At 39.5% G+C, this 10,000-nt stretch overlaps 1 protein-coding gene across 2 annotated transcripts in view; it reads right to left on the bottom strand.

Moving 5' to 3' along the window:
• RhoBTB (Rho-related BTB domain containing) overlaps positions 1 to 3,474 on the bottom strand; it is a 50,694-nt gene extending 47,220 nt beyond the window's left edge. For both annotated transcript variants that reach the window (XM_043025913.2, XM_043025906.2), the window contains exon 1: positions 3,146 to 3,474. The gene's annotated coding sequence lies outside the window, so the exon portion shown is untranslated. The remainder of the gene's footprint in view (positions 1 to 3,145) is intronic.
• Positions 3,475 to 10,000: the final 6,526 nt, after the last annotated feature.

The raw sequence follows: 10,000 nt of genomic DNA, 5'->3' as shown, positions 1-10,000 counted from the left end.
GGAGCAGTGATTTTGGGTTCTAGAAGAATAACCAGAAAGGTTTTTGGTATCACTGGTTGCTGGGCGCGGCTAAATCGTATACGTTTTACCATCAGATATAATAATAATAATAATAATAATAATAATAATAATTATTATTATTATAGTAATAATAATAGCAATAATAATATTAATAATAATAATAATAATAACAATGATATTTGTAATAATAATAATAATAATAATAATAATAATAATAATATGAAAAACAACAACAATAATTATAATAACGATGATAATAATAACAATGATTAATAATAATAATGATAATAATAATAACAATAATGATGCCAATAATCATAATAATGATGATAAATACAATAATAATAATAACTATAATAATAATAATAATAATAATAATAATAACAATAACAATCATTATCATTATTAATAGTATTAATAATAACATCAATAACAATGAATATAATTACAATAAAAACTACAACTCTAAGGCTGGTTGGCATGTGATCGCCTCGTGATGATGATAATAACAATGATAATAATAACAATAATAATAGTAATGCAAATAATATGAACAACAGTAATAATGATGCTAATGATATTGATAAAAACAAATACAATAATAATAACAATGATACATACACTACTACTACTACTACTACTACTACAAGTAAAAACACCAATAATGTCATTAATAACAAAATTATCAATAAAATGAAATGACAATGAAAAAACAAACAACAAAACAACACCACTCACACCAACCACCAACCCCGGGGCTTCTTGAGGTCAACACCTGTTTCCTTGCCAAGACAAACGCCAAATAACCCCCAATGGAAACGGTACCCTGTTGAGGTTTGTTTTTATTCCTGAACCCCGAGTGAAGTGAGGTAATTTTTTCCCTCCTCCGCCTTCTCTTGGAATGTGTTGTTTCATCCTATTTTTTATTTATTTATTTATTTTTTTTGGTCTGTTTGTTGGAGATGATTGCTCTCCCTGGTTGAATATCCGAGTTGTTATTGGTTTCATCTTTTCTTTTTGCTTTCGATCTAAGTCTAAATGTAACTGAATTTATCGATATTCGTCTCCTTCTCCTCTTCCTCCTCCTCCCCCTCCCCCTCCCCCTCCCCACACACACCCCTCCTCCTCCTCCTCCTTCTTCTTCTTCTTCTTCTTCTTCTCCTTCTCCTTCTCCTTCTCCTTCTCCTTCTCCTTCTCCTTCTCCTTCTCCTCCCTCCCCCTCCTCCTCTCCTCCTCCTCCTCCTCCTCCTCCTCCTCCTCCTCCTCCTCCTCCTCCTCCTCCTCCTCTCCTCCTCCTCTCCTCCTCCTCCTCCTCTCCTCCTCCTCCTTCCCCACCAATTCCTCCTCCTCTACCATCACATTAAGAAAGAGACGCAACAAGAGGTCACACCCACGTAACCTAACCCGCCCCTCCTACAGAACCAAGCCTACGAACAATTAAGAAGCAAAGGTCAGCTTACTAGATACGTATCAAATAAAGGCTCCCATGTATCGAGTTGATTAGCTAAATTAATTCTTTTTTTTTTTCTTCTTCTCTATATCTCTAAGGCTGATCGGTATGTGATCCACGTCGCCATTACAGGTGGCCTTGTCCACACCAAGGGCATCTATACCAGCATGCCCGCTCGTGCTCTCGAACATACACGTGGGAATACATTTAAACATGTATGTTTGTATGCGAGGATGTATTTTATGCACACACATTCACACAAATGTAAATCGTCACATACACACACTTACACTGATGTAAATCACCTCACACTAACCCATTCACATATGTATATCATGTATATGTATATCAGCCTCACCGTAATGATACAAATAAACATTAATTACATCAAAAGCTGAGGGCAAATACCTCATAAGTCATAACGTGTCCTCTAACTCTAACTCTTCTTCACCATCGCCCGCCTCCTCCCCCTCCCCCTCCCCCCCCTTCTTCTCCCTTCACCCTTCACCTCCTCACCTCTCCCTCTCCCCCTCCCCCTCCCCCTCCTCTGCCATGAATCACCCGAAACTTGTCCTTGTGTTATAACTACGCACGCTTTTCTTGATTACTTCCTGGAATCAACGTTCTGTTTTTTTGTTGTTGCCGTTATTTTTTTGTTGTTGTTGTTGCTGGGCCGTCTACAAAAGTCTTGAATAATAATGAGGTACTCATCAATTTTAATTTTCTTCACAGTTGGACATTTAAGATACATACTTCCTTAAAACACACTAGCGAGAAGAATAGGCTTCCCATTGAAAAAATATGTATAAAAATGTTCAGCAATTCTATACATAAACTGCCACGAAAGCAAATAAACACACACATTCCGGCATTTCCTTGTTTACGCAAGCAAGACTCGTTCTCACATTTTAAGGTTAATGACAACTACACATGCATATAAAACCTCCACATTACGATTCAACGTAAACGCGAGTTATTTCTTTAAACGTTTACAAATTCTTCACTAGCACCGGAGCTTACCAAGAGCTATTTTAATCAATGTCATCTTAAGCCTGTCATATGACGTCATTCTACAGGAAGATGTCGAGTGGTAATACATTTTCATCACTAAGCCACAAGTGGTTCGCACAGCCGCCGCAAACACCAACACCATGGATACTCAAAAAAGTAGTAAAAAAAATCCATTGATAAACTGGTTAAAAAATGTCGAGGTGGCTCTGTTCCTTCTAACGGGGTCTTAGGTAACGGGTGTGGTATTCCAAGATGAGTTGTAGTGTTTACGTAATATACTTCTCATAGAAAAAGTCCAAGTATAGTCTTATGTTTATATTTGGAAAACGTGAATAATATAGGCCTACATCCATGGCACGCGAAGTAAAGGCTGCAACATCCGGAGAATTTGGATGCTTGCAGACAACAACACGGGCCGATACGGAGTGTTCTCAAAGGGTGAAGTTTTATCTAATTACAGTTCCTTACACAAGCCCTGGCAGTGTTCGTGACTGCCTTGACATGGTGAGATGCCCCGTGCCTGGTGCATAAACCTCCTCCAGCATACCATTATCAAAAGCCTCCGAAAATCTCGCACAGCCAAACTGTGACGTCATGTGTTGTTTGTAAACACAGAGAACGTGACTAACTAAGCCTTCCAACCAAAAGCGCCGCTGGACTCACCTCAAGTAGAATCCTCATCCGCTACTCGTACATTGTGACAGTGTAAATCCAGAAGTCTTGTTGTGATAGGTAGTGATTTAAAACCTCTTTTTTCCCACGGGAAAATCTCGGAATCAATACTGATCACTCGTTCACCACGGAGTCCGTAATCAGATATACAAAAACTAGAGCACTACGACTGCCTTGCGTTGACAAAGGGGAAATGACAGAAAAGGAAGGGCAGAAGGAGAGAAGCTTTACATGAACAACACGACAAGTGTGAGCGTGACCAGAGGTCGCCGAGAGTGCCAGAGAGGGATGTTTCCTCTCACAGTGTCAGAGGCAGACTGAGGTAGCAGACTGGTTCGGAACCGCTGTCAGACGCGGGTGCCAGCCCTCGAGTTGCCACGCAGTTATTCTCTCCCTCTTTTGTCCACTCCAGGCCCACTAGAGTGCTTGTCAGTGCCGCAGAAAGTGTTGATAGGGAATGACACTCAATAATGGCCGGCTGCTTGCTTGAGGAAGTTCGAAATCCATTTCCATTGGGTATTGGTGGTTGTGCGGTGTTATGTATGGATGCCATACTGCTCTCGGCAGCACTTTGCTCAGTTTTTGGATGTATTTACAACGAGACTAGATGTTGTATTACTACATTACACAAAACAAATTTAAGTCTTGGGATATTTATACTGGCGTATTAAAGTTGAGACGAACTAGTTATCAGTATAATATATTACCTCTATAAGAAAAAAAAAAACTTCGCTTCTAATTTATCAAAATCATAATGATATTCACGATTCATTAAACAACCTTCACACCATTAACAAGACAGCTACTTTGCCTTTATAAAATGTGCGTAAAAACACCGCCTAAATGACTTTCGTGCTAATATTCCGACAATTTTTCTTCCTCATTCAAGCTAGAAGGTTAGGGGGATGAATCACGCGAATCAGCAGGGCCGTTATTCATGACATTCTTGTAAGCAGTTCATTTAAGATTTAAAAAAAAAGGAAGAGAAAACGCGAAAAAATACACTACAATACGCAGTTCCCATATGTAAAAAATATTAGTTTGTTTACGCCGTCATTATATTCTTTATATGTAAATATCCATCGTCTGTTTACACCGACATGGAATTTTTATATTTTATTTATCGAAACATCTACCCTTTCTTCACGTTGTCTCTGAAAGGAACAAAAAATGGTGGGTTTATCTGCCGCCTTTTGAAGGTTTGATAAACCTTAAACATAATATCCTAAGTGGAAATACCCATGTGATAATACAATTTCATTAACATGTTACAAAAGTGTCATTAATTATAAACCATCTGTGACCATTTCTCAAAAGGAGATGGTCACAGAGAGAAGAAAAAAACATTTTTTTAAAAATCATTATTCCAGTACATAGCATAGCACTAACCTATAACCCTCACACCACAGCCAGGCAAAACACGCCCTTAACCTCACGAAATCTCACATCCAGTACCTGGCGCCTCTGTCAAACATTCAGCCAAGTATCGCGAATGGGAGGGCTGACTAGTCCTACACTATATCCCGTGTATCTCATCTGACAGAGCACCAGTACTTTGTGAAGGGAACATGTACTAGTTTCCCGGGGCTTCTAATGTACTCTGTGACCTGCGGAAGAGCAAACATAACTACTAGGTGTTTGGTTGGAGACATTCCTGGTCACGTGCTCTTGCTATCAAGTTTAGGTTATGTGCTTTCATGTTGGGTTTTTAGGTTTTATTTGTTTCTCTCCGTTCTTTCTAGCCTCTCTTTGTGTTTTTTGTTCATTTTCGTTTAGTATTCTTTGTTTGTCTTGAGAAATTGGGTGATTTTAGTTGATGAAATGCGCTGACATAGAGCATTTTCTAATGTTTTTTTTTTCTGAAGAATGACCTTTTAACACCGGACTTTCGGCACGTATAACCTTTCTTCCAATTCGTGCTCACATGTCCTGGCAGATTACAAGATAGGTGCGGGTGTACTTCAGCTACAGGTGTCAGTTTATCTACATTTTTACACTAAAAACAATGGGAATAGTGAAGATATCGAAGTTATAAGATTCATGTGACCAATTGGTGATGTGCCTGAATATTTGACACCAGAGGATTTTGCCAACTTCGTCTCAGGACAAAAAGTAATGCCTTGAGGCTTAGCAACCGCGGTTTATTCAGAAATGCTACGACATCACCTCTTCAGACAAAGAGAACAGGACTTTCTCTTGCATGAAACTCTATACCGAGCTAATAAGGCATGAATTACGAAGCCTTACAACCCCACTGTACATTTTTTGCATCACAAGAAGAACTCTTGTGTCAAGGAATAATAATTTAAGATAAAAATCGCGATCGCTGTGTTGAGAGCGAGGGGCGTTGGTCAGCCTCTATCGTCGCCGAGAACAGAGTGCGTTCGAGCGGTCGCGGGAACAAAATTATTGTTGTGCCCTCCTGTTCTTCGAAGAAAAAAGCCTCGTGTTTAATCTTTCTCTGCGTTATTCTACTCAGATTTAAATTCCCAAACAATGGATGGACATATGTGTCAGTAGTTACGACTTGAGGGGCGTCTCCCAGTGCTGATCTATTTATAGCCACAGAATGCGAGGGTGGGAAAGAGGACTAAAGAAAATGATTCTACGTCAGTCCTCATCCACGTGTTGCAGGCTGACACGCCACACACAGAGAGAGGAGAGAGAGAGAGAGAGAGAGAGAGAGAGAGAGAGAGAGAGAGAGAGAGAGAGAGAGAGAGAGAGAGAGAGAGAGAGAGAGAGAGAGAGAGAGAGAGAGAGAGGGAGAGAGGGGGGGGGCTAGATAGACAGACACAGACAAAAAGACAAAGACAAAGAGAGGGAGAAAGAGAGAGAGAGGGGGGGGGGGCTAGATAGACAGACAGACACAGACAAAAAGACAAAGAGAAAGAAAGAGAGAAGAGATAAAGAGAGAGGAGAGAAGAGAGGCAAATTTAGATATAGAGAGGAAGGGGGGGGGGAGTGAGATGAGAGGAGAGACAGAGAGAAAGAGAGAGGAAGAGGGGGGGAGATGAGAGGAGAGACAGAGAGAGAGAGAGAGAGGGAAAAGGGTTTGGAGAAGCAGAAAGAGTAAGAGCCAGGAAGTGGGGGAGAGGCAGAGGGCAAGCGAGCGCTTTGGCCCGGCTCGTCTGTTGCATTATCCTGCGGTATTTCTACTGATTCATCGTGCTTTGCCGCTTTGTTTGGGCGTCGTTGTCCAGTTAGTCCTCCGATCCATGTCGCCGCGTTTCTGATCGAGATAGATTGATGTATGGAAAGATAGGGAGGAGGATGGACGAACAGAGACAGGTGGATTAAGACACAGATCGATAGAGAGAGAGAGAGAGAGAGAGAGAGAGAGAGAGAGAGAGAGAGAGAGAGAGAGAGAGAGAGAGAGAGAGAGAGAGAGAGAGAGAGAGAGAGAGAGAGAGAGAGAGAGAGAGAGAGAGGAAGGAATCAAAAGAAAGAGAAAGATTTGACGGGCATGATTTATAAACAATTGATTGTTGGCACGACTCATGACATCAGGCTGAGAACCAACACTTTGTCTTCTTCGTGTTCTAATGTCATTCACCTGCATCACCGCAATCACCACGATAAACTACGTATCAGATCATTCAAATATCATCTCATGAGGAGAAACGAACGCAAAACAAAGAGAAGCAGAGCGAAGGCAGAAGAGAGAAAGCGAGAAAGAGGAAGGAGGGAGAGAGAGCGAGAGGGGCAAGAGTGGGGACAAGGTGCAACAAGTAATATTGCACAGCTGGTAAACACACCACTGCCTGCTATTACTTCGGTCTCTCTCGCTCTCTCAAACTCTGTGTCGGCACGAAGCAATACGAGCGTATATCGTAGTAGTTTTGACGTGTACACAAACAGACGTGTTTGTGGATATCTGTTCTTTTTTTTGTGTGTGTGTGTGAAGAGGTTTACGTGTGTGTGTTTCAGTGTTCATTAATGTAAATATTTGTGTCTATGAAGATATTTATGTGCGTGTTTACGCGTATTTGGATGCAAATATTTGTGTCTTTGATGAATATAACTTGTGTTTGTGTTTGAGTTCACGCGAAGGTGATATTATTACTTATATAATGATACTCTTATTTCCTTTGCTGCTGCAACACAATCAGCAGTAATTATAGTAATGAAATAATAATTTTGCAGAAATTAGAAGGCAAGCATCATCACCCAGGCTCTCTGCTTCGATCCCCCTACCCAGCCCCACCCCCGCCCATCCTCTGCCACACGCTCGGAAGAAGAAAAGGGCGTAGTAATGAGCTGACAATCATAGCTTCGTGGGCGGCCGAGCCAAATAACGGCTGGAGGATCGTTCAAAAGCAATTGGAAATGAGAAAAAGTGAAAGAGAAACACGAAGGAGAAGGAACCAAGGAAAATGAAGAGAAAGAGAGATAGATAGATAAATAGAATGAGTGCGCGAAAGAGACGGGCACACACACACACACACACACACACACACACACACACACACACACACACACACACACACACACATATATATATATATATATATATATATATATATATATATATAAGAATACGTACATATATAAATATAGACATACATATCCATGCATAGAGAGAGAGCAAGAGGCAAAAAAAAACAAAAAAAAAAAGAGAGAGAAAGAGAGAGAGGGCTAAAAAGAGAGAGAAAAAAAGGGAGAGAAAGAGAATTAGCAAACTAGAAGAAGAAAAAATATACATGTGTATAAAAACTATGGATCCCGACAGAGCCAGAGTGTAAGAAACGAAACCACGGTGTATAGGTCAAAACTATCCTGTGTGTATATATATTTTACACTTAACCTTTAGCAATTATTCAAACAGGGTGACTGCTCTCCGCGTATTGGCAGTTCAACCTCATTATCCACAGTTTATTCACAAACACCTTTGCAACAAATGAAAACTGAAGAAACCTTAACAAAAAAACAAAAAAACAATATGAAATCCTATTATCATGATCCAAATTTCAGTTGATATTTTCCCAACCCTCTTTTTTTGTATTCAAGTAAACTTACCTCATTATTTGTTCGCGAATACAGAAAGCTAATTTGTCAGAAACGTTATTTTCACCGGGCCTCCGAGCCGGACGCAGCTAATGCATAAAAGCTCTGTTTTCGGAGCGGATCATCCTCCGTCCTTCCCAGTGGCTCCTGTTTTTCTGATAGACCTGCTATTTTTTTTCCCTTCCCGAGACCTCGTCATGAAAACAAATGTGTCTTACCGGTGGGCGGGCTTGCGATTAGCGGCTGTTTGTTATGATCACTTTGCCAGCGAAGGAAGGCTATTTGTCGTTGCATGTATGTAGATGCATTTGTTTTCGTTTTTTTTTTTTTTTTTTTTTTTTTGCGTGCGTTTTTGTTGTTGGATATGTACGTGTAAGTGCGAAGTGACAGGAAAGTATGCATGTGTGGCATACTTGATATTGGTAATAAGTTTGTCAAACTTTGGAGGGTTATGAAAGAGTATCTGCAACCTTCAACCAGGATCTATGAAATGTATACCTTAAGTTATTATTAAGTAGGTCGTAGGTTAGGCTAGTGTAATAAATGCGAATATAGGAAGAGAAGATAATCCATCTCTTTAATCTTCACGTTAGTGATTTTAAGCTTTAAAAAATGTACCAGTTTCGAATCAGATTGACAAACAGCATTACTGTTGAATGATTCAGTACTATATATTATTCTTAACAATCATAAAACCTTCTCTTTATTTCATTCGCCGTAAATGTGCTTTTTGATTCATTAGTTTGAATGTCTTCTTACTTCACATCTTTTCCCTTCTTTTCTCCACTCTTTTGTTGCAATGACCATGATATATTCATTCCTTTATCATTAAACTTATTTCATAAGAAATCCCTGGTAGCTAATCTGATGCGTTGCTTCTGGGCCAATACTTATGTTCATATATGATTCTACATTATTGTTCATGTGTGAACTAAGTTATCTTATTGATCTTAATAGTGTACATGAATTTGTGTATATAGGTACATTTGCACGTGTAGCTACATTTACATGTATATTTGTATCAATGTATGTATGCACACCTACACACATTCACACCCACATTCAGAGAAAGAGAGAGAAAGAGAAAGAGAGAAAGAGAGAGAGAGAGAGAGAGAAAGAGAAAGAAAGGGAGAGAGAGAAAAAAAGAGAGAGGAAAAGAGAGAATACAGGAGACAGAGAGATAGGAAAACCATATATACAGATATATAAATAAATAAATAAAATGAATAAAAAAGGGAAATGGAAATTAAAGAAAAAAATAAAAAAATATCATCGACGGCAAATATCATTCAACTATTCGACTCATTAGCCACATATATACATCTTTAAGAAGATTTCATTACATATTCCCTTGAGAGAGAGAGAGAAAAAACAAACAAACATAATGATGAATAAATGAAATAAATAACATCTTGAAATTGAAAAAAAAAAATAACAACCAACGAATGAATCATTAAACCTAATCATAGGCAAACGAATGAATCACTAAACCTAATCATAAGCAAACGCATGAATCACTAAACCTAATCATAAGCAAACGAATGAATCACTAAACCTAATCATAAGCAAACGCATGAATCATTAAACCTAATCATAGGCAAACGAATGAATCACTAAACCTAATCACAAGCAAATCATAAGTACTGGATCTAACAACACCCCAGAGAGTGCATGCGCCCGCAGTGGTCGAGCGTCTCAGCTCAGTTTGGCAAAGGGCCCGCGCGCCGTGACTACGTCTGCACAACACGAAGCTTGGGAGATAATTGTAAGGCTGTTATGGGCGTCTCAGTAAATACCCTTGAATGCGTGTTTGGATTTTGAGATCGGTGGTGGTGGTGGCGG

Source organism: Penaeus japonicus, unplaced genomic scaffold (genome assembly GCF_977035675.1).
Source record: "Penaeus japonicus unplaced genomic scaffold, GWHDUDI00000001_assembly GWHDUDI00000021, whole genome shotgun sequence".
NCBI classification, from domain to species: Eukaryota; Metazoa; Arthropoda; class Malacostraca; order Decapoda; family Penaeidae; genus Penaeus; species Penaeus japonicus.
Note: the sequence above shows the minus strand (reverse complement) of the source record. Positions and strands in the feature narration are given on the sequence as shown.